Source organism: Canis lupus, chromosome 15 (genome assembly GCF_048164855.1).
Source record: "Canis lupus baileyi chromosome 15, mCanLup2.hap1, whole genome shotgun sequence".
NCBI classification, from domain to species: Eukaryota; Metazoa; Chordata; class Mammalia; order Carnivora; family Canidae; genus Canis; species Canis lupus.
This window is the reverse complement of record NC_132852.1, coordinates 20155738-20180495: the sequence shown is the minus strand read 5'-3', so window position 1 is coordinate 20180495 and position 24758 is coordinate 20155738. Positions and strand designations below refer to the sequence as shown.

Below are 24758 nucleotides of genomic sequence, written 5' to 3'. Positions count from 1 at the left end.
GGCAAGGCCTGGCAGGACACAGAGCCCGAGCCCTCCTGGCTTGGACCTTCCCAGAGCGACAGTGTGTGCAGTGAGGGCAATGACAGGCCAGACGCCCCCCGTCCCCGGACGCCTGCCGGTGGATTCAAGGGGCAAGTGGGCAGGGAGCCAGGCTGAGGAGGGAGCCCCGCTTCCCAGCAAAGACCGTGATGGTCACACCGCTGGGCGTGGGCTCCCCCGCACAGAGGCTTCGTGCCAGCCCCTCCTCGGGGAGCAGGCCTGTGGCAGGCAGGACCGCCAGGTGGCAGGTGGACGAGGAGCAGGACTGGCCTCTGACAGCCCCGCACGGGAGGCCGAGGCCCCGGGTCCTGCAGGGCTTCCCCGGGACACCTCGGTGTGAGGGAGCCCTGTCTTCTGACCCCTGTGCCCACCTGTCCCTCCCCAGGGCCATCTGCTGCATCCTGGAGATATGGATGGACTATTATCAGGAGGACTTTTGTCGGCTCCCCCAATCTGCCTCCCTGAAGAAGATTCTGGAATTCATAAGGCAGCGCATGCCAGGCACAGACGTGGAGCTCCGTGCCCGGCGTTACCTGCAACAACTCAGACGCCTCCATGCAGCGGAGCCAGAGGCTGGGGGTGAGGAGGCCTGGGGGTGGCCGAGCTGGGGACAGGGTGGGCCCCACGGATCCAGCGTCCGTGCAGCTGGGCCGGGAGCAGGGGTTCGGCTCACACCCCATCCCCACGAGCTGCAGGCTGGGGACACCTCCCAGGGCTCTTTGAGCGGTTGGAAGAGTGTCCTTGATTTGGGAGGGACGTGGAAAGTCCGTCCTGGTGGTGATACTTTGTCTTCTTGGAGCTACAGCTTCGGCCCGAGCAAAAGACCCTGAAGCACTTCCGGAGCCCGCCCCAGCCCCAACTGTGGGGCCTGCTGCCTCGGATGGGCCTGAAGTGCTCGAGGCCGCCCTGGCTGCTGGGGCTGAGGGCTTGGCCCCAGCTGAGGTGCCAGCTGGGGAGGCGAAGCCCCTGCAGATAGTGGTCACTGCTCTAGATCACGGCTGCGCCCTGGACGAGCCACGTGCACCTGCGGCCACCCCGGAGGAGGAGCAGGCCCTGGCACCTGCAATCGGGGTCCCCAGAGTGCCAGAGCCGCCAATTGCCTCCGGGACAACTGGCTTCAACCTCTGCGCAGCCCCCTGACCACCTCGGGAGCCCGCCCCAGCTCCCACCGCGGGGCTCGTCATGCCTGCAGCCCAACGGAGGCTTGCCCTTCCCGTGTCATTTCACTGTTTCTATATTTTGAGTTTTTCTTTAACCTGTAAAATGGCTTATGAGTTTTATTGTAATAAAGTATAAGTTAACTTCAAACAAAATTCACTCTGATGCTTTTAAATTATACATCGTGGACCTACACTTTAGGTCCATTCACAGTGTCACAGGTCCCAGAGCCCAGGGCGCCGGGGGACACAGCCCAGGATCGGGTGCTCCCCCAGGTCAGGCAGAGGCCGGGAGGACACAGGACAGCCAGGTGGCTCCTGCCCCCGGGCGGCCCGAGCTGTACAGATCGGCGGGCCCGCCCCTGGAGCATCCAGGCCCCTGCACACTGGGAGCTGCAGTAGTCACTGCGGGAGCTGACTCCAGAGCTGCACAGCTGGCCGCCCCCACTGTTGTTGTCCCTCCTGGTGTCACCCTGTACCTGGGACTGAGCAGGGGCCTCACAGATAAACAACTCCCACTGAGCCATACACCTGGCAGGGGCCTGGGCAGCTCCCCAGGTGCACACACCCGACAATCAGCACAGCAGGCCCCTCCCTCAGAAGACCAGCTAGAAGGTCAGGGGAAAAGCAAGGTATTGACCAAGCAGCACTGGAAAGTTCCAGGGGAAGCCGAGGGATTTACAGTATATAGGATCAGAGGATACTCCCCCTTGTTTTTTTCTTTTCTGTTTGTTTCTGTTGTTTCCCCACCCCCACCCCCTTTTTAATTCTTTTTTATTTCTTCTTTTCTTTTTTTCTCTCTCTCTCTCTTTCTCGTTATTCCAGTACAACTTGTTTTTGGCCACTCCGCACTGAGTAAAATGGCTAGAAGGAAAAACTCACCTCCAAAGAAAGAAATCAGAAACAGTCCTCTCTCCCACAGAGTTACAACATTTGGATTACAATTCAATGTCAGAAAGCCAATTCAGAAGCACAGTTATAAAGCTACTGGTGGCTCTAGAAAAAAGCATAAAGGACTCAAGAGACTTCATGACTGTAGGATTTAGATCTAATCAGGCCGAAATTAAAAATCAGTTAAATGAGATGCAATCCAAACTGGAGGTCCTAACGACCAGGGTTAACGAGGGAGAAGAACGAGTGAGTGACACAGAAGACAAGTTGATGGCAAGGGCGGAAACTGAGGGAAGAAAAGAAAGACAATTAAGAGACCATGAGGATAGGTTAAGGGAAATAAATGACAGCCTCAGAAGGAAAAATCTACGTTTAATTGGGGTTCCCGAGGGCGCCAAAAGGGACAGAGGTCCAGATTATGTATTTGAACAAATCATAGCTGAAAACTTTCCTAACTTGGGAAGGGAAACAGGCATTTAGATCCAGGAGCTAGAGAGATCACCCCCACCCCCCTTAAATCCATAAAAACCGCTCAACATTTAACATTTAATACTGGAACTTGCAAATTCCAAAGATAAAGAGAAGATCCTTAATGCAGCAAGAGACAAGAAATCACTAACTTTTATGGGGAGAAGCTTTAGGACAACAGCAGACCTCTCCACAGAGACCTGGGAGGTGAGAAAGGGCCGGCAGGATACAGTCAGGGTCCTAAATGAGAGGAACCTGCAGCCAAGAATACTTTATCCAGCAAGGCTCTCATTCAGAATAGAAGGAGAGATAAAGAGCTTCCAAGAGAGGCAGAAACTGACAGGATATGTGACCACCAAGCCGGCTCTGCCAGAAATATTAAGGGGGGACCCTGTAAAAGAAAGGGGAAGTCCAAGGAAACAATCCACAAAAACAGGGACTGAATAGGTATCATGATGACACTAAATCCATATCTGTCAATAGTAACTCTGAACGTGAATGGGCTTAATGACCCCATCAAAAGGACGCAGGGTTTCAGACTGGATAAAAAAAGGCAAGACCCATCCATTTGCTGTCTCCAAGAGACTCATTTTAGACATCAGGACACCTACAGCCTGAAAATAAAAGGTTGGAGAACTGTGTACCATTCAAATAGTCCTCAATAAATGCAGGGGTAGCCATCCTTATATCAGATAAATTAAAGTTTGTCCCAAAGACTGTAGTGAGAGGTGAAGAGGGACACTATATCATACTTAAAGGATCTATCCAACAAGAGGACCTAACAATCACGAATATTTATGGCCCGGATGCGTGAGCCGCCAAGTATATCAATCGATTAATAACCAAAGTTAAGACATACTTAGATAATAATACACTTATACTTGGTGACTTCAATGGAGCGCTTTCTGCAATCCACAGGTCTTTTAAGCACAACATCTCCAAAGAAACAGGAGCTTTAAATGATACACTGGACCAGATGGATTTCACAGATATTTATAGAACTTTACATGCAAACGCAACTGAATACACATTCTTCTCAAGTGCACGTGGGGCTTTCTCCAGAAGAGACCACAAACTGGGTCACACATCAGGTCTTAATTGATACCAAAAGATTGGGATCGACCCTGTGTATTTTCAGACCATAATGCTTTGAAACTAGAACTAAATCACAAGAAGAAGTTTGGAAGGATTTCAAATACGTGGAGGTTAAGGACCATCCTGCTACAAGGTGAAAGGGTCAACCACGAAATTAGAGAAGAATTAAAAAGATTCATGGAAACTAATGAGAATGAAGACACCACCATTCAAAATCTTTGGGATACAGCAAAAGCAGTCCTGAGGGGGAAATACATCGCAATACAAGCATCCATCCAAAAACTGGAAAAAACTCAAATAGAAAAGCTAACCTTCCACCTAAGGGAGCTGGTGAAAGACAGCAAATAGATCCAACACCCAGCAGAAGAAGAGGGTTAAAAAAGACTCGAGCAGAACTCAATGAAATAGAGACCAGAAGAACTGTGGAAAAGATCAACAAAACCAGGAGTTGGTTCTTTGAAACAATTAAGAAGGTAGATAAACCATTAGCCAGCCTTATTTAAAAGAAGACAGAAAACACTCAAACTAATAAAATCATGATGAGAAAGGAGAGATCACTACTAACACCAAAGAAAGGACCTAGAGTGTATTCTATATGTTAAGCAAAGTCAGTCATTCAGAGAAAATACCAGATGATTTCACTCATACGTGGAATTAAAACAACAACAACAACAAAACAACAACAACAACAACAACAACAACAAACGGATATAGGGGAAGGAAGGAAAAGAGTGGGAGGTATACTATAAGAGATTCTTTAGTACAGAGAACAACAGGCTTGCTGGAGGGAAGGAGGGCATGGGATTGGCGTGGTGATTGGCAGTGAGGAGGGCACTTGTTGTGATGAGCACTGGGTGTTATAGGTAAGTGATGAATCACTAAACACTAGTCTTGAACCAATATTACAGTATATGTTAACTAACTAGAATTTAAGTAAAAACTTGAAAAAAATAAGGAAAGAAGACTCATGGAATGGTAAAGCTTGCAGGGACCATGGTAGTCCAGTAGCAAGCACCTTGTGCATTAAAAGATGAGGAGGGGGCGCCTGGATGGCACAGTCAGTTATGTGACCAACTGTTGGTTTCAGCTTGGATCCTGATCTCGGGGTCATGAGGTCGAGTCCCACATCGGGCTCCGTGCTCAATCTGGAGCGTGTTCTCCCTCTCTGTCTAATTCCCACTTGTGCTCTCTCTCCCTCTCTCTGATTTATATATAATATAAATCTTAAAAAAAAAAAAATAAGATGAGAGAAATAAATCACATTTTCAGACACAGTGCAGACCCTGGAGCTACAAAGCCTCACCTATACCACATGCACTACCCTGCTTGCCTCATCTTTCCTCAGTCTCCCTTTTGTGCTCTCTCTTCCTCCTTTTTCTTTCCTAGACACCATATGCTTAGTGAGGCCAGCAGGACCAAGAGCTAAAAATGTCCTGGGTGTGGCCCTTCATAAAGGCTTTCATCAAAGGCACTTACCTTGAAGTGGAAGCCATGATGAGCCAGAAACAGAGATTTGTCTATATGTGCAGAGTCAAAGAACCTGTAAGACAGCAAAAGTCGATTTTTTAAAATTGTATGCTGGGCCGCCCGGGTGGCTCAGTGGTTTGGTGACTGCCTTCGGCCCAGGGTGTGATCCTGGAGACCCAGGATCGAGTCCCACGTCAGGCTTCTGCGTGGAGCCTGCTTCTCCCTCTGCCTGTGTCTGTGCCTCTCTCTCCCTCTGTGTCCTTCTCATGAATAAATAAAGAAAATCTTTAAAAAATAAAAAAATAAAATTAAATATGTATTCTTTCATTGTAAAGGACCTTAACTATCAATTTCACTTTAAAAAAAATTGCATGCTAATTAGCAAGGAATAGGACCTTCTCCACCATTTAAGTGAAAAAAAAAAAAAAAAAAACCAAGAATACCAAAACACATTTTTAGCCTAAAGTTCACTAGCAGTAAGCAGAGGATGGATTGAATACACACAGCAGAGGGGGTCTAGTCAACTGGCCAATCAGAGGGAAAAAACAACGAGCCCTCCACGTCCTGCTGAAACATATTATAGGTCAAAGGTTTTCACCGTCAAAACTACTGGCATGTGGGCCGGATGAGCCTTTGTTGGGGGGCTGTCCTGTGAATTACGGGATTTTAACAGCTTTCCGGAACTCCACCCACTAGGTGCCAGTAAAACACGGATCCCCTACCTGTGAAATCAAACATGTTTCCAGATATTGCCATACGTCCCATGGGGGACAAAATTGCACCTGGTTGACAACTATTATTCTATCTATATCAAGACTCCAATAGATCGTACCGTAAAAAGGAAATACTGTCTACTAGTGCTGCCCAATATGGTATGTGGTTATTACATATCTGATATATATGGCGAGTGTGATTGAGAAAGTGAATTTTCTCAATTATATAAAATTTTATATAATTTTAATTAATTTTAATGTAAATTGTCACATGTGCCTGGCCAGTGACCACCACATTAGTGAAGTCTCACATGTATAAAGAGCCAATTATGAAACAACGTTCTCTTAACAACCAACAGGTCAAAGAAGAAAAACTTTTTCCTAGGTTAACTTAAGGGGGAAATTAAAAAGCATCTTGAGGCCATCTGGGTGGCTCAGTTGGTTAAGCCTTCGACTCCTGATTTGGCTCAGATCATGATCTCAGTATCTTGAGATCGAGCCCTGTGCTGGGTTCTGCAGTGAGTGTGGAGCCTGCTTAAGATTCTCCCTCTCCTTTCCCCCTGCCCCCACCCACTCCTGGGTTCTCTTTCTTACATAAATACATAGTATCTTGAAACAAATGAAACAAGGAAACCCAATATACCAAAACATTTAGGCTGCAGCAAAAGATTTCTAGGAGAGCTTAATGCTATAAACACATACAGAAAAAAAAAAAAAAATATATATATATATAAATCTCTCAAGGAACTCTAGAAAGAATAGATGAATGGATAAAGAAGACGTGGTACATATGCGATGGAGTATTTTTTTTAAATATATTTTTTTTAATTTTTATTTATTTATGATAGTCACACAGAGAGAGCGAGAGAGGCAGAGACACAGGCAGAGGGAGAAGCAGGCTCCATGCACCAGGAGCCCGATGTGGGACTCGATCCCGGGTCTCCAGGCTCGCGCCCTGGGCTAAAGGCAAGCGCTAAACTGCTGTGCCACCCAGGGATCCCTATGCCATGGAGTATTATTCAGTTATACAAAAGAATGAAATCTCGTCATTTGGAATGACGTACATGGAGCTAAAGAGTAATACTAAGTGAAATAAGTGAGTCAGAGAAACACAAATACCATATGATTTCATTCCTAAGTGTAATTTAAGAAACAAAAAAAGAATGTGCAAAGGGGGGCACCTAGGTGGTTCAGATGGTAAAAGCATCTGACTTTGTATGTTGTTTATTTTTTTTTCACTTCACGAGACTTAATACTCTTTCATGAAAAGAACTCTTACTAAACTAGGAGTAAAAGTAAACCAACTAAACATCATAAAGACCAAATATGAAAAAAAAATTCCAACTAATGTACAAAATAGCAAAAGACTCAAACTTTTCCTCTAAAAATAGGATCAAAATAAAGTTCTTTACTCTGGCCTTTCCATCAAATATAGTACTAGAAAACTTAGCCAGAGCAATTAGGCAAGTAAAAGAAACAAAACGCATCCAAACTGGAAAGGAAGAAGAAGAATCATATTTGCATATACCATAATCTTATACGTAGAAATCGTAAGGATTAAAAAAATTAGAAGCAGTAAACAAATTCAACAAGGTTGCAGAAATGAAAACCAACACACCAAGAAGCAGTTGCATCTCTAGATGTTAACAATGAACAATTTGAAGTGGAACTCAAGAACACAACTCCATTTACCACAACACTGAAAAAGGTAAGATATTCAGGAACAAGACTAATGAAAGAAGTGAAAGAATCATACACTGAAAATGAGAAAACATATGTAAGAGTAATGTTTAAAAAAAAACCCCAAAATAGATATCTATTTTATAGATAAAATGCTTGAAAGGAAACATAAGGAAAAGATTCACAATATTAGATCTGCCAATGATTTCTTTCTTTTTGTAAACAGGCTCCATACCCAGGGTGGAGCCTAATATGGGGCCTGAACTCACAACCCTGAGATCAAGACCTGAGCTGACATTGAGTCATATGCTTACTGACTGAGCCACCCAGGATCCACGGACCTGGCAGTGATTTCCTGACTACGATACCAAAGCACCAGCAAACAAGTAAACATAGACAAATGGGGTCTATAAAACTTCAAATGCACCAAAGGATACAATCTAGAGAGTGAAGAGACAACGAATAGAATGGGAAAAATATGTGCAAACCATGTATTTGACAATAAGTTAATATACAAAAAACTCCTACGAACTTCGTCACAAGGCAACAAGTAGCCCAATGGAAGAAAGGACGAAGAGCCTGTACAGACATTCCTTGAAAGAAGATGTATAAATGGCCAATGAACCTATGAAATGATGCTCCACATCACTAACCATCAAAAAAGGCAAATCACAACCACGATGAGGGTCACCTCACACCCACTAGGATGACCACTGTTAAAAAATAAAATGTTGGCAAGGATATGGAGAAATCAGGACACTTGTGCATTGCTGATAGGAATGTAGCATGGTGCAAGCACTATGTAAACAGTATGAGAGTTCCTCAAAAAAATTAAAACTACAACTACCATATAATCCAGCAATCCTATTTCTGGGGTACGTGTAGTCAAAAGAATTGAAAGCAGGGTCGCCAAGAGACCTCCATCCTCATAGAAGCATTCTTTATCATAGCCAAGGGCTGGGAGCAACTCAGATGTCCATCAAAGGTAAATGGATAAAGAAAATATGGTGTATACTGATTTTTATTTATTTATGAGAGACACACGGGGAGAGAGGCAGAGACACATGCAGGGAGCCTGAGGGGGGACTCAATCTCGGGTCCCCAGGATCAGGTGGGGGTCAGGGAGGGGGTCCCAGGAAGTGAGGTCACTCCCGTGACACAGAGCCCAACAGAACTTGGAACCCCCGTGACCAGGCAACCGCATCTAATGCAGCCCCACCTCAGGCTCACTTGGCTGGAGACATCCGCTCCTGGAAGATGTTCTCCTGCTGCCGGCCCACCTCTGGGGGCTCTGGCTCCCAGGAACCCCAGGGGTGCCGCTTGTTCCAATGCTGTAGGCTTTGGCTCCAGCATAAAAACCAACGCCTCAGGGCGTTTATCAGGAGGCGCCGTCAGGTAACCCAGAGCAGGCCAGGCCAGGCCCCCTGTGCCAGCCATCCTGGGTGGCCCCATCCCCTCCTCTTCAGCTTCCGGGAAACAGGGATGTGTGGGCAGGTGCATCCAGGCTGGGGGACATTGCAGGGCGGCAGGTTCCCCGGTGATCCCTTCAGGGTCACCCTGAGGTCAAGGTGGGCAGGGTGCAAACAGGGCTCCTGAGGTCCTCTTACCCTCCGAGTAAGAGTCCCCCCGAGGCCCTGCAGCCGATCCCTTTGCTCTCCTTGGGGGAGGGGGGTGCCGCCTGCGCTGTGGTGTGTCTGGATGGGGGCCGCTGGGGGTGCGGCCCAGCCGAGGCGGCCGGACCGGGCGCTGAGGCCTCCTGCCTGGCTGCCGGGCACTGTCTCCACAGAGCTCCACCCGGGACTGGGGGCGCGAGCGGGAGGAAGGGGTGCTCTGCCCCACCGCCTCGAGGAACTGGGAAGTGCCCTGCGCAGCTAACAGAGGCCAGCGCGGGCTCAAATGAGTGCAGGGGCCGGGGCACCCCCGACACCCGGGTCCCCGATGCGGCACGAAGGGCCCCGGGTCCCAGAAGCCAGCCTGCTACTCCCCTGGGCTCCCCCCTACACTCCTGCTCCCACATGAGTCTGCATTCCCCTGCTCCCCACACTTGCCCCAGGGCCCTGCCCCTGCCTGGGCCAGATGCAGAGTCCCTGTGCACAGAGGTGTAGGAATATCAGAGCAGAGCCTTCAGGGGCGGCCTGGTCGCCCAGGGGTTTAGCGCCTGCCTTCCGCCCAGGCCCTGACCCCGCAGGCCCGGGATCGAGTCCCGCCTCGGGCTCTCTGCACCAGGGCTGCTTCTCCCTCTGTCTGTGTGTCTGTCTCTCTCGGTCTCTGTCTCTCTGTGTCTCTTGAGGTCCTTGTACTGATCCAAACTTTTTTGAACATTTATCCTCTAAGATTGTTTCTTTATCGGATAGTTTGTCTTGTTTGTGTAAGAGACAGGCAGAGAGCAGGGAGGGGAGAGGGAGACCCAGGCTCCTGAAGCAGACTGGGCCCCAAGCGCAGGGCCTGCCAGGGCGGGATCCCAGGGTGCTGAGGCCACGACCCGAGCCACAGCCCAGAGTCAGAGGCTAAGTGACTGAGCCACAGGCATCAAGGCCCGGGTTCCTGCCGTGGGCACTCCTGCCCCCCACGGCCCCCGAGAGCTCGGGCTGCGGGCTGCGCTCCCACCCCAGGCCTCCCGGCGGCTCCATGCACGTCCCCTCTGTCCCAACTCAGGGTGCAAGGGCCTCGGCCGGGAAGGCGCCTCCCATCTGCCCGACGAAGCCCAGCCGGACGGAGCTGCTGGAGCAGGAATTCCAACAACTGCTGCCCGCCTTGCTGCGCAGGGATGTCATCTCCGTTTTCATCTTTTTAGACAACTGTCATGGATTTGCCACCACCGACGAGGTGCTGGATCTGCTGTTTACGAAGTGAGCACCTGCGCCTCCGCAGCCCAGGGGTGGGCCACCTGCTGGTGGGGAGGCTGGGAATGGTTCTGAGCTGCCCGGCCTCGGGCCGCTCCCCCGCCTGGAGCAGAGTCACCCAGGGCACAGTGGGGTCCCGGAGGGCAGCCCCGGGGCCTGGCCTGTGGCGGGTCGGCCAGAGGGGCTGTGCCTGTGCTCCGCAGCCGTCCTCCTCCCCCGTGACGGGGCCTGTGCCTCCTCCCCACCGTCACCGGGGTCCTGAGCTGGCCTCTTTTCCCATTGAAAGGGAGGTTGGAGAGTCCATCGGGGGGCTGTGTCCTGGGGCAACCACACAGGGGGACCCCGGGGTCCCCGGGCGCCCAGGCCCACTCAGATATCGGCCGTGGTCCTGGCCGGAGCCTTTCATGCTCAAGCATTCAGGAGGCCCCGGCAGGTGCGGGCGCTTCTCCGGGGGCTGCCCGTGGCCCCCCGCACAGAGCTGACGGCCCCCGGGGCTCCGGCCTAGTCGGGGGTCAGAGGTGACAGCCCCCACGGTGAGAGGTCGCGGCCACAGGATGATTCGTGGGATGCCCCCGCCCTCCCCTAGATATGGGTGCATCGCAGCTGCGTGTGGTGGCGACGACGCGGTCCTGCAGCGCTGGAAACTGTGAGTGACTCCGGCCCCTGCCCGAGGGCCTTCCCTCTCCAGGAGGGCAGCGAGGGGGCTGTGGGCCGGGGGTGCTGGACCCTCACCCCACACATCTGCAATTCCCGTGACGGGGTAAAGGTCTAAGGGCCCTTCAGGAAAGGAGGAAAGGAGAGCCGTGAATAGGGTGTGGGCTTGGTGGGAGAGCACTGGGACCCCTAAGGGAGACTTTCTCCATGCCCGCCCCTCCCAGCCCTCTGTCTGCCCCACACCTGGGACCCAGAGCAGAGGGGGTGGGGAGCATCGCACTCCCCAATCTGGTGGCACCTGGACCCAGTGCACAGCAGGTTGCCACGAGGGCCATTGAGGGCTCACAGACCCGGTGGCCCTGGCCCCGTGGGAGACGGCAGATTAGAGTCAGTGGAAGGACACCCCCCGGGGCCCCTCATGAGGGAGGCAGCGCAGAGCCACAGGGAGGGAAAGTGGAGGTCCCGGGTGGCTCCTGGCAAGGCCTGGCAGGACACAGAGCCCGAGCCCTCCTGGCTTGGACCTTCCCAGAGCGACAGTGTGTGCAGTGAGGGCAATGACAGGCCAGACGCCCCCCGTCCCCGGACGCCTGCCGGTGGATTCAAGGGGCAAGTGGGCAGGGAGCCAGGCTGAGGAGGGAGCCCCGCTTCCCAGCAAAGACCGTGATGGTCACACCGCTGGGCGTGGGCTCCCCCGCACAGAGGCTTCGTGCCAGCCCCTCCTCGGGGAGCAGGCCTGTGGCAGGCAGGACCGCCAGGTGGCAGGTGGACGAGGAGCAGGACTGGCCTCTGACAGCCCCGCACGGGAGGCCGAGGCCCCGGGTCCTGCAGGGCTTCCCCGGGACACCTCGGTGTGAGGGAGCCCTGTCTTCTGACCCCTGTGCCCACCTGTCCCTCCCCAGGGCCATCTGCTGCATCCTGGAGATATGGATGGACTATTATCAGGAGGACTTTTGTCGGCTCCCCCAATCTGCCTCCCTGAAGAAGATTCTGGAATTCATAAGGCAGCGCATGCCAGGCACAGACGTGGAGCTCCGTGCCCGGCGTTACCTGCAACAACTCAGACGCCTCCATGCAGCGGAGCCAGAGGCTGGGGGTGAGGAGGCCTGGGGGTGGCCGAGCTGGGGACAGGGTGGGCCCCACGGATCCAGCGTCCGTGCAGCTGGGCCGGGAGCAGGGGTTCGGCTCACACCCCATCCCCACGAGCTGCAGGCTGGGGACACCTCCCAGGGCTCTTTGAGCGGTTGGAAGAGTGTCCTTGATTTGGGAGGGACGTGGAAAGTCCGTCCTGGTGGTGATACTTTGTCTTCTTGGAGCTACAGCTTCGGCCCGAGCAAAAGACCCTGAAGCACTTCCGGAGCCCGCCCCAGCCCCAACTGTGGGGCCTGCTGCCTCGGATGGGCCTGAAGTGCTCGAGGCCGCCCTGGCTGCTGGGGCTGAGGGCTTGGCCCCAGCTGAGGTGCCAGCTGGGGAGGCGAAGCCCCTGCAGATAGTGGTCACTGCTCTAGATCACGGCTGCGCCCTGGACGAGCCACGTGCACCTGCGGCCACCCCGGAGGAGGAGCAGGCCCTGGCACCTGCAATCGGGGTCCCCAGAGTGCCAGAGCCGCCAATTGCCTCCGGGACAACTGGCTTCAACCTCTGCGCAGCCCCCTGACCACCTCGGGAGCCCGCCCCAGCTCCCACCGCGGGGCTCGTCATGCCTGCAGCCCAACGGAGGCTTGCCCTTCCCGTGTCATTTCACTGTTTCTATATTTTGAGTTTTTCTTTAACCTGTAAAATGGCTTATGAGTTTTATTGTAATAAAGTATAAGTTAACTTCAAACAAAATTCACTCTGATGCTTTTAAATTATACATCGTGGACCTACACTTTAGGTCCATTCACAGTGTCACAGGTCCCAGAGCCCAGGGCGCCGGGGGACACAGCCCAGGATCGGGTGCTCCCCCAGGTCAGGCAGAGGCCGGGAGGACACAGGACAGCCAGGTGGCTCCTGCCCCCGGGCGGCCCGAGCTGTACAGATCGGCGGGCCCGCCCCTGGAGCATCCAGGCCCCTGCACACTGGGAGCTGCAGTAGTCACTGCGGGAGCTGACTCCAGAGCTGCACAGCTGGCCGCCCCCACTGTTGTTGTCCCTCCTGGTGTCACCCTGTACCTGGGACTGAGCAGGGGCCTCACAGATAAACAACTCCCACTGAGCCATACACCTGGCAGGGGCCTGGGCAGCTCCCCAGGTGCACACACCCGACAATCAGCACAGCAGGCCCCTCCCTCAGAAGACCAGCTAGAAGGTCAGGGGAAAAGCAAGGTATTGACCAAGCAGCACTGGAAAGTTCCAGGGGAAGCCGAGGGATTTACAGTATATAGGATCAGAGGATACTCCCCCTTGTTTTTTTCTTTTCTGTTTGTTTCTGTTGTTTCCCCACCCCCACCCCCTTTTTAATTCTTTTTTATTTCTTCTTTTCTTTTTTTCTCTCTCTCTCTCTTTCTCGTTATTCCAGTACAACTTGTTTTTGGCCACTCCGCACTGAGTAAAATGGCTAGAAGGAAAAACTCACCTCCAAAGAAAGAAATCAGAAACAGTCCTCTCTCCCACAGAGTTACAACATTTGGATTACAATTCAATGTCAGAAAGCCAATTCAGAAGCACAGTTATAAAGCTACTGGTGGCTCTAGAAAAAAGCATAAAGGACTCAAGAGACTTCATGACTGTAGGATTTAGATCTAATCAGGCCGAAATTAAAAATCAGTTAAATGAGATGCAATCCAAACTGGAGGTCCTAACGACCAGGGTTAACGAGGGAGAAGAACGAGTGAGTGACACAGAAGACAAGTTGATGGCAAGGGCGGAAACTGAGGGAAGAAAAGAAAGACAATTAAGAGACCATGAGGATAGGTTAAGGGAAATAAATGACAGCCTCAGAAGGAAAAATCTACGTTTAATTGGGGTTCCCGAGGGCGCCAAAAGGGACAGAGGTCCAGATTATGTATTTGAACAAATCATAGCTGAAAACTTTCCTAACTTGGGAAGGGAAACAGGCATTTAGATCCAGGAGCTAGAGAGATCACCCCCACCCCCCTTAAATCCATAAAAACCGCTCAACATTTAACATTTAATACTGGAACTTGCAAATTCCAAAGATAAAGAGAAGATCCTTAATGCAGCAAGAGACAAGAAATCACTAACTTTTATGGGGAGAAGCTTTAGGACAACAGCAGACCTCTCCACAGAGACCTGGGAGGTGAGAAAGGGCCGGCAGGATACAGTCAGGGTCCTAAATGAGAGGAACCTGCAGCCAAGAATACTTTATCCAGCAAGGCTCTCATTCAGAATAGAAGGAGAGATAAAGAGCTTCCAAGAGAGGCAGAAACTGACAGGATATGTGACCACCAAGCCGGCTCTGCCAGAAATATTAAGGGGGGACCCTGTAAAAGAAAGGGGAAGTCCAAGGAAACAATCCACAAAAACAGGGACTGAATAGGTATCATGATGACACTAAATCCATATCTGTCAATAGTAACTCTGAACGTGAATGGGCTTAATGACCCCATCAAAAGGACGCAGGGTTTCAGACTGGATAAAAAAAGGCAAGACCCATCCATTTGCTGTCTCCAAGAGACTCATTTTAGACATCAGGACACCTACAGCCTGAAAATAAAAGGTTGGAGAACTGTGTACCATTCAAATAGTCCTCAATAAATGCAGGGGTAGCCATCCTTATATCAGATAAATTAAAGTTTGTCCCAAAGACTGTAGTGAGAGGTGAAGAGGGACACTATATCATACTTAAAGGATCTATCCAACAAGAGGACCTAACAATCACGAATATTTATGGCCCGGATGCGTGAGCCGCCAAGTATATCAATCGATTAATAACCAAAGTTAAGACATACTTAGATAATAATACACTTATACTTGGTGACTTCAATGGAGCGCTTTCTGCAATCCACAGGTCTTTTAAGCACAACATCTCCAAAGAAACAGGAGCTTTAAATGATACACTGGACCAGATGGATTTCACAGATATTTATAGAACTTTACATGCAAACGCAACTGAATACACATTCTTCTCAAGTGCACGTGGGGCTTTCTCCAGAAGAGACCACAAACTGGGTCACACATCAGGTCTTAATTGATACCAAAAGATTGGGATCGACCCTGTGTATTTTCAGACCATAATGCTTTGAAACTAGAACTAAATCACAAGAAGAAGTTTGGAAGGATTTCAAATACGTGGAGGTTAAGGACCATCCTGCTACAAGGTGAAAGGGTCAACCACGAAATTAGAGAAGAATTAAAAAGATTCATGGAAACTAATGAGAATGAAGACACCACCATTCAAAATCTTTGGGATACAGCAAAAGCAGTCCTGAGGGGGAAATACATCGCAATACAAGCATCCATCCAAAAACTGGAAAAAACTCAAATAGAAAAGCTAACCTTCCACCTAAGGGAGCTGGTGAAAGACAGCAAATAGATCCAACACCCAGCAGAAGAAGAGGGTTAAAAAAGACTCGAGCAGAACTCAATGAAATAGAGACCAGAAGAACTGTGGAAAAGATCAACAAAACCAGGAGTTGGTTCTTTGAAACAATTAAGAAGGTAGATAAACCATTAGCCAGCCTTATTTAAAAGAAGACAGAAAACACTCAAACTAATAAAATCATGATGAGAAAGGAGAGATCACTACTAACACCAAAGAAAGGACCTAGAGTGTATTCTATATGTTAAGCAAAGTCAGTCATTCAGAGAAAATACCAGATGATTTCACTCATACGTGGAATTAAAACAACAACAACAACAAAACAACAACAACAACAACAACAACAAACGGATATAGGGGAAGGAAGGAAAAGAGTGGGAGGTATACTATAAGAGATTCTTTAGTACAGAGAACAACAGGCTTGCTGGAGGGAAGGAGGGCATGGGATTGGCGTGGTGATTGGCAGTGAGGAGGGCACTTGTTGTGATGAGCACTGGGTGTTATAGGTAAGTGATGAATCACTAAACACTAGTCTTGAACCAATATTACAGTATATGTTAACTAACTAGAATTTAAGTAAAAACTTGAAAAAAATAAGGAAAGAAGACTCATGGAATGGTAAAGCTTGCAGGGACCATGGTAGTCCAGTAGCAAGCACCTTGTGCATTAAAAGATGAGGAGGGGGCGCCTGGATGGCACAGTCAGTTATGTGACCAACTGTTGGTTTCAGCTTGGATCCTGATCTCGGGGTCATGAGGTCGAGTCCCACATCGGGCTCCGTGCTCAATCTGGAGCGTGTTCTCCCTCTCTGTCTAATTCCCACTTGTGCTCTCTCTCCCTCTCTCTGATTTATATATAATATAAATCTTAAAAAAAAAAAATAAGATGAGAGAAATAAATCACATTTTCAGACACAGTGCAGACCCTGGAGCTACAAAGCCTCACCTATACCACATGCACTACCCTGCTTGCCTCATCTTTCCTCAGTCTCCCTTTTGTGCTCTCTCTTCCTCCTTTTTCTTTCCTAGACACCATATGCTTAGTGAGGCCAGCAGGACCAAGAGCTAAAAATGTCCTGGGTGTGGCCCTTCATAAAGGCTTTCATCAAAGGCACTTACCTTGAAGTGGAAGCCATGATGAGCCAGAAACAGAGATTTGTCTATATGTGCAGAGTCAAAGAACCTGTAAGACAGCAAAAGTCGATTTTTTAAAATTGTATGCTGGGCCGCCCGGGTGGCTCAGTGGTTTGGTGACTGCCTTCGGCCCAGGGTGTGATCCTGGAGACCCAGGATCGAGTCCCACGTCAGGCTTCTGCGTGGAGCCTGCTTCTCCCTCTGCCTGTGTCTGTGCCTCTCTCTCCCTCTGTGTCCTTCTCATGAATAAATAAAGAAAATCTTTAAAAAATAAAAAAATAAAATTAAATATGTATTCTTTCATTGTAAAGGACCTTAACTATCAATTTCACTTTAAAAAAAATTGCATGCTAATTAGCAAGGAATAGGACCTTCTCCACCATTTAAGTGAAAAAAAAAAAAAAAAAAACCAAGAATACCAAAACACATTTTTAGCCTAAAGTTCACTAGCAGTAAGCAGAGGATGGATTGAATACACACAGCAGAGGGGGTCTAGTCAACTGGCCAATCAGAGGGAAAAAACAACGAGCCCTCCACGTCCTGCTGAAACATATTATAGGTCAAAGGTTTTCACCGTCAAAACTACTGGCATGTGGGCCGGATGAGCCTTTGTTGGGGGGCTGTCCTGTGAATTACGGGATTTTAACAGCTTTCCGGAACTCCACCCACTAGGTGCCAGTAAAACACGGATCCCCTACCTGTGAAATCAAACATGTTTCCAGATATTGCCATACGTCCCATGGGGGACAAAATTGCACCTGGTTGACAACTATTATTCTATCTATATCAAGACTCCAATAGATCGTACCGTAAAAAGGAAATACTGTCTACTAGTGCTGCCCAATATGGTATGTGGTTATTACATATCTGATATATATGGCGAGTGTGATTGAGAAAGTGAATTTTCTCAATTATATAAAATTTTATATAATTTTAATTAATTTTAATGTAAATTGTCACATGTGCCTGGCCAGTGACCACCACATTAGTGAAGTCTCACATGTATAAAGAGCCAATTATGAAACAACGTTCTCTTAACAACCAACAGGTCAAAGAAGAAAAACTTTTTCCTAGGTTAACTTAAGGGGGAAATTAAAAAGCATCTTGAGGCCATCTGGGTGGCTCAGTTGGTTAAGCCTTCGACTCCTGATTTGGCTCAGATCATGATCTCAGTATCTTGAGATCGAGCCCTGTGCTGGGTTCTGCAGTGAGTGTGGAGCCTGCTTAAGATTCTCCCTCTCCTTTCCCCCTGCCCCCACCCACTCCTGGGTTCTCTTTCTTACATAAATACATAGTATCTTGAAACAAATGAAACAAGGAAACCCAATATACCAAAACATTTAGGCTGCAGCAAAAGATTTCTAGGAGAGCTTAATGCTATAAACACATACAGAAAAAAAAAGAAAAAAAAATATATATATATAAATCTCTCAAGGAACTCTAGAAAGAATAGATGAATGGATAAAGAAGACGTGGTACATATGCGATGGAGTATTATTCAGTTATACAAAAGAATGAAATCTCGTCATTTGGAATGACGTACATGGAGCTAAAGAGTAATGCTAAGTGAAATAAGTGAGTCAGAGAAACACAAATACCATATGATTTCATTCCTAAGTGTAATTTAAGAAACAAAAAAAGAATGTGCAAAGGGGGGCACCTAGGTGGTTCAGATGGTAAAAGCATCTGACTTTGTATGCTGTTTATTTTTTTCACTTCACGAGACTTAATACTCTTTCATGAAAAGAACTCTTACTAAACTAGGAGTAAAAGTAAACCAACTAAACATCATAAAGACCAAATATGAAAAAAAAAAATCCCAACTAATGTACAAAATAGCAAAAGACTCAAACTTTTCCTCTAAAAATAGGATCAAAATAAAGTTCTTTACTCTGGCCTTTCCATCAAATATAGTACTAGAAAACTTAGCCAGAGCAATTAGGCAAGTAAAAGAAACAAAACGCATCCAAACTGGAAAGGAAGAAGAAGAATCATATTTGCATATACCATAATCTTATACGTAGAAATCGTAAGGATTAAAAAAATTAGAAGCAGTAAACAAATTCAACAAGGTTGCAGAAATGAAAACCAACACACCAAGAAGCAGTTGCATCTCTAGATGTTAACAATGAACAATTTGAAGTGGAACTCAAGAACACAACTCCATTTACCACAACACTGAAAAAGGTAAGATATTCAGGAACAAGACTAATGAAAGAAGTGAAAGAATCATACACTGAAAATGAGAAAACATATGTAAGAGTAATGTTTAAAAAAAAACCCCAAAATAGATATCTATTTTATAGATAAAATGCTTGAAAGGAAACATAAGGAAAAGATTCACAATATTAGATCTGCCAATGATTTCTTTCTTTTTGTAAACAGGCTCCATACCCAGGGTGGAGCCTAATATGGGGCCTGAACTCACAACCCTGAGATCAAGACCTGAGCTGACATTGAGTCATATGCTTACTGACTGAGCCACCCAGGATCCACGGACCTGGCAGTGATTTCCTGACTACGATACCAAAGCACCAGCAAACAAGTAAACATAGACAAATGGGGTCTATAAAACTTCAAATGCACCAAAGGATACAATCTAGAGAGTGAAGAGACAACGAATAGAATGGGAAAAATATGTGCAAACCATGTATTTGACAATAAGTTAATATACAAAAAACTCCTACGAACTTCGTCACAAGGCAACAAGTAGCCCAATGGAAGAAAGGACGAAGAGCCTGTACAGACATTCCTTGAAAGAAGATGTATAAATGGCCAATGAACCTATGAAATGATGCTCCACATCACTAACCATCAAAAAAGGCAAATCACAACCACGATGAGGGTCACCTCACACCCATTAGGATGACCACTGTTAAAAAATAAAATGTTGGCAAGGATATGGAGAAATCAGGACACTTGTGCATTGCTGATAGGAATGTAGCATGGTGCAACCACTATGTAAACAGTATGAGAGTTCCTCAAAAAAATTAAAACTACAACTACCATATAATCCAGCAATCCTATTTCTGGGGTACGTGTAGTCAAAAGAATTGAAAGCAGGGTCGCCAAGAGACCTCCATCCTCATAGAAGCATTCTTTATCATAGCCAAGGGCTGGGAGCAACTCAGATGTCCATCAAAGGTAAATGGATAAAGAAAATGTGGTGTATACTGATTTTTATTTATTTATGAGAGACACACGGGGAGAGAGGCAGAGACACAGGCATAAACCATAATGAGATACCATTTCATACCCACTAGGATGGCTATTATCAGAGAACCAGAAATAACAAATGTTGGTGAGGATACGGAAAAATTGAAACCCTGTGCACTGCTGGTGGAAATATAAAATGCAACTATGCAAAACAGTATGGTGGTTTCTCACAAAATTAAAAATGGCATTACTGTCATGATCCAGCAATTCCACTTCTAGGTACATGCCCAAAAGAACTGAAACCAAAGTCTTGAAGAGATATCTGTACACCCATATTCCTCGCAGAATTATCCACAATAGGCAAAAAGTGGAAGTCACTCATGTGTTCATTGAAATATGAATGGATAAATGCAGTATATACACAATGGAGTATCAGTATTTTTTTTTTCTTTTTTTAAAGATTTTATTTATTTATTCATTAGACAGAGAGAGAGAGAGAGAGAGAGAGAGAGGCAGAGACACAGGCAGAGGGAGAAGCAGGCTCCATGCAGGGAGCCCTATGTGGGACTCGATCCCGGGTCTCCAGGGTCACGCCCTGGGCCAAAGGCAGGTGCTCAACCCCAGAGCCACCTGGGCTGCCTGGAATATCAGTCTTAAAAGGAAGACTGACACATGCTGTAACATGGATGAACCTTGAAGACCTCCTGATTTCAAAAACTTGCGAAGGGACAGTAATCAAGACAAATATATGAACAGAACAGACAAATCAATGGAACAAAGTCCAAAAATATATCAGCACATATAAAGTCAAATGATTTTTGACAAACGTATTAAGGCAGTTTAATGGAGAAAGGAAAGTCTATTCAACAGTGGTGCTACAACAACTGGTTATCAATACGAAAAAATGAAAAAAAGAACTTTGATCCCTAATTCACACAAGACTAAAAATTAATGAGATAGATCATAGATCTTTTTTTAAAATAAATTTATTTTTTATTGGTGTTCAGTCTACCAACATACAGAATAACACCCAGTGCTCATCCCGTCAAGTGCCCCCCTCAGTGCCCGTCACCCATTCACCCCCACCCCCCACCCTCCTCCCCTTCCACCACCCCTAGTTCGTTTCCCAGAGTTAGCAGTCTTTACGTTCTGTCTCCCTTTCTGATATTTCCCACACATTTCTTCTCCCTTCCCTTATATTCCCTTTCACTAATAATTATATTCCCCAAATGAAAGAGAACATACAATGTTTGTCCTTCTCCGACTGACTTACTTCACTCAGCATAATACCCTCCAGTTCCATCCACGTTGAAGCAAATGGTGGGTATTTGTCGTTTCTAATGGCTGAGCAATATTCCATTGTATACATAAACCACGATAGATCATAGATCTAATGAGAAACTAAAACTGAAGCCTCATAAAGAAAATGTGGAAGAATTTCTTCATGACCTTGGGGTAAGCAACAACTTCTTAGACTGAAGATATAAGATGGTAATGTAACAGAAAAATAGTAATAAATGGAATCTTATAAAAACTAAAAACTTCTGGGACACTTGGGTGAAGCCTGCTTCTCCCTCTGCCTGTGTTTCTGCCTCTCTCTCTGTGTCTGTCATGAATAAATAAATAAAATCTTAAAAAAAAACTTATAGTTGAAAAATTATAATTGAAAAATTTTTTTCAATTTTTTAAACTTTTGCTTTAAGAAAAATACCATTTAATAAAATGAAAAGTTAAACCATAGACTAGGAGCAAAGACTCAGAACTGTATCGGACCCCGGGATCACTCCCGGAGCCAAAGGCAGACGCTCAGCTGCTGAGCCATCGAGACGTCCCACTAGGAAAATATTTTTAAAGGCATCTCAGCAGTATTAACTTTTCCCAGAATAAAGTATGGAAAACTTACCAACAATATCAAGTTGAGTTTCTTCATCTTCTTCTCTTTTTCTCTTCTTCTCTTTGCTCTTTTTCTTCTTACTGTAGGAGATAATTTATATAGATAAGTTTAGAAATATTGATTTGATGTTAAACATCTAAGATGGAATCTTACAAGCCTCTTTTAAGCTGTACACAGATTTATGAATTATTGATTCACAGTTATCTACACCGATATGTTCTCTTCCTTCTAATACTGAGAAGTCAGTTCTGATCCTGTATGTATTGTATTATAGTTAAGAGAACAGGCTCTGGAGGACTGCCTTTTTAATCTTGTTATTTCTTAGCTCTGCGACTTTTGGAACATTTCTTAATCACTGTCAGCTTCTCATCTATAACATGAGGATAATAATTTATGCTCTTAAGGTTACTGCGAGGATTAAGGGTGAATGTGAATCTTCCTATGTTGCTGGTGAAAATGAAAAGTGGTACAGCTGCTTTAGGAAATAGTTTGGGGTTCTTCAAAAAGTTAAACAGAGTTATCATATGACCTAACCTATGTACTGCTAGGTATATACCCAAGAGAAATGAGAACACACATCCACACAAAAATTTTCTAAGAAATTCGTAACAGCATGATTCCTAATAGCCAAAAAGTGGAAATACCCCAGATGTCCTTCAACGGGTGAAAGGATAAACAAAATGTGTTATATCCATACAATGGAATATTATTCAGCCATAAAAATAAGGATACTGATACATGCTAGACATGGATGAAGCCAGATACAAGAGACCGCATATTGCATGACTCCATTTATAGGAAATATTCAGAACAGGCAAACTGATAACAGAGAGAAAGTATATTAGTGGTTGCGGGCATGAGGGAAGAGTGGACTGGAGAGGGACTACTAAGGATTATGGGGTTTCCTTCCCAGACCATGAAAATGTTGGACAACATGACAGTGGGGAACTTTGTGGACTAAACACTAAAACCCACAGAACTGTGCTTTATAGGGTGAATTTTATATGTATCATATCTCAGTAATAAAAAAAAGAAAAAAAAAAAAAACACAACACCCGGGGGGTGTTTCCAAATAAGTCGTATTCAAAGTGCTTAGAGTTGTTCTAGGCAGGCAGAAAGTGCTATCTACGTGCGTTAATGAAGATTGATAGTTGTGATGAGCATGAGATGCGCTTATTTGTATTTTCATGGAAACGTAAGCTTTCAGAAGCTAACTCTCCCCTCTCTCCTGTAAAGCCAGGCAGGACAAGCTTCAGATTAACATCTGTAATGAATGATCAACCGTGAGCAAATCTACCAGAGAGAAGAGAGGTGGAGATCTGGGCGGGCAGATACTTTTTCCTAAAATGTCCAACGACCGTAAATCACCACTACGACCTTCTCCTTGCATTTGGTTCCGCTTACTGTACGCGTTAACTCATCTAATCCTCGTAGCAATTCTTTTTTTTTTTTTTTAAGATTTTATTTATTTATTAATGAAAGACAGAGAGAGAGGCAGAGACACAGACAGAGGGAGAAGCAGGCTCCGTGCAGGGAGCCTGACGTGGGGCCGATCCCGGGACTCCAGGGTCACCAGGGTCACGCTCCGGGCCCAAGGCGGCGCCAAGCCGCGGAGCCGCCGGGCTGCCCCCTAGCATCAGTTCTCCTACCGCTAATCTTCCCTAATGAATGAGTAAATAGAAGCTCCAGGATATTAACGGACCTGCCACAAACTGCTAAACTAGTAACTGCGGAGAACGCGGACTTGAGCTTATTCTATACCTGTCAAAACGCACATCTGCATATCGTATTAAAAAAATTAAGGATTTGCTCTTTTGGGGCGGGGGGAGGGAGGGATGATTAATTAAGGGTTTTTTTTGTGGGGGGGGGGAATGAAGGATTTTTTTTGAGGGGAGACGTTTAAGGAGTACTGGGCGGGGGGGCGGGCGTGAAGTAACGAGCCCTAACAGGAGACGTCGCTGTCACGACCTGCAGCACGAGACTAAGGCGGACGCGCCGAGCAGCGGTCTGGGGGGCTCCTGACCCGGGGCCGGGCCTGCAGCTGCGGCTCGCGGTGGCGCCCTCAGGTCTCCTCCGTCAGGCCGGCCCCGCACGAGCGCCCGGAGCTGCCCGGCAGCCACAGAGCCCGCGGCCCGAAGCAGGCCCGAGGGCGGGGCGCCGGAGTTCCCGGCTCCCTCACACCCCGAGTTCCGCGAGACTCGACTCTCCTCCCCACGGGGGGGGCGGGGGGGGCGGGGGCGCCGTCGGAAGAGACCCAGAGTCTCCCGCGCCAGCTCTGGCCTTACCTCTTGGCCTTGGTTCCCTTGAGCACGAGTTTGGTGGACTTCACGTACGAGTATTCGGCCATGGTTGGGGGGACGCCCTGTCCGCCGAGGGGAGAGCTGGCTAGCGGCAAAAGACCTCCACTGGAGGAGGGACTGGCGAGGGAAGCCCTCCCCGCGCAGAACCGCAGGGACCCCCTGAGCGCGCAGGCGACGGCGCCTCCGAGCCCCGGGCGTTATTTTTCACCCGCCTCTTGGCGCCTACTTCCTGTTTACAGTCTGGGGCTACGGCGACGGCAGAGGGCCGAATTACCTCAGGGTTCATTTGCTTTGGAGAAGCGCGGGTTCGCGTTTCCGCAAAAGAGAAAAAACGGGGGGGGGGGGGGATGGGGAGGGGAACGGACGCGCCCCCTGGCGGCCGCCGAGGGCCTGACAGCTGTGGGGGCGCGCTAGAGGTGTCCTGCTCCGTGTCCCGGGAAGGCGACCGGGTGATGAGCCCCGTGATGGGGCTCCCGGAGCGCCTCCCCGCTTTCCTGGGCGTGAGCTGGGCCTCCGAGGGCTTGCGAGCCCTTCCAACCCCATCAATTCCTATTGTGTTATCTAGGGAGACTGGAGTGGTGGGCAGGAAACGACTGGGGAGTCCAGGAAAAGATAATTAAGTGCATAAGTTTGGGGGCAGACGGCACGAGCGCGGTCGGAATCGGGTGCAGGTGCGGCGGAGGCCGAGGCGCACACTCACGACCCGAGAGGTCTGTCCGCCTAGCAGGGGCCTCGGGGGGCGCTCCAGCCCCCGCGACCGTGTCTCCGGCCTGCTCCGGGATCTTCCGA

The 24758-nt window shown here is 47.8% G+C and overlaps 1 long non-coding RNA gene across 1 annotated transcript in view; it reads right to left on the bottom strand.

Annotated features, from left to right (window-relative positions):
- Positions 1-24404, bottom strand: part of LOC140604704 (uncharacterized) — a 42543-nt gene extending 18139 nt beyond the window's left edge. The window contains exons 1-2 of the long non-coding RNA XR_012007514.1: positions 23955-24404; positions 21679-21749 (exon numbers count right to left, since the gene is read on the bottom strand). This is a non-coding gene — a long non-coding RNA (uncharacterized lncRNA). The remainder of the gene's footprint in view (positions 1-21678; positions 21750-23954) is intronic.
- Positions 24405-24758: the final 354 nt, after the last annotated feature.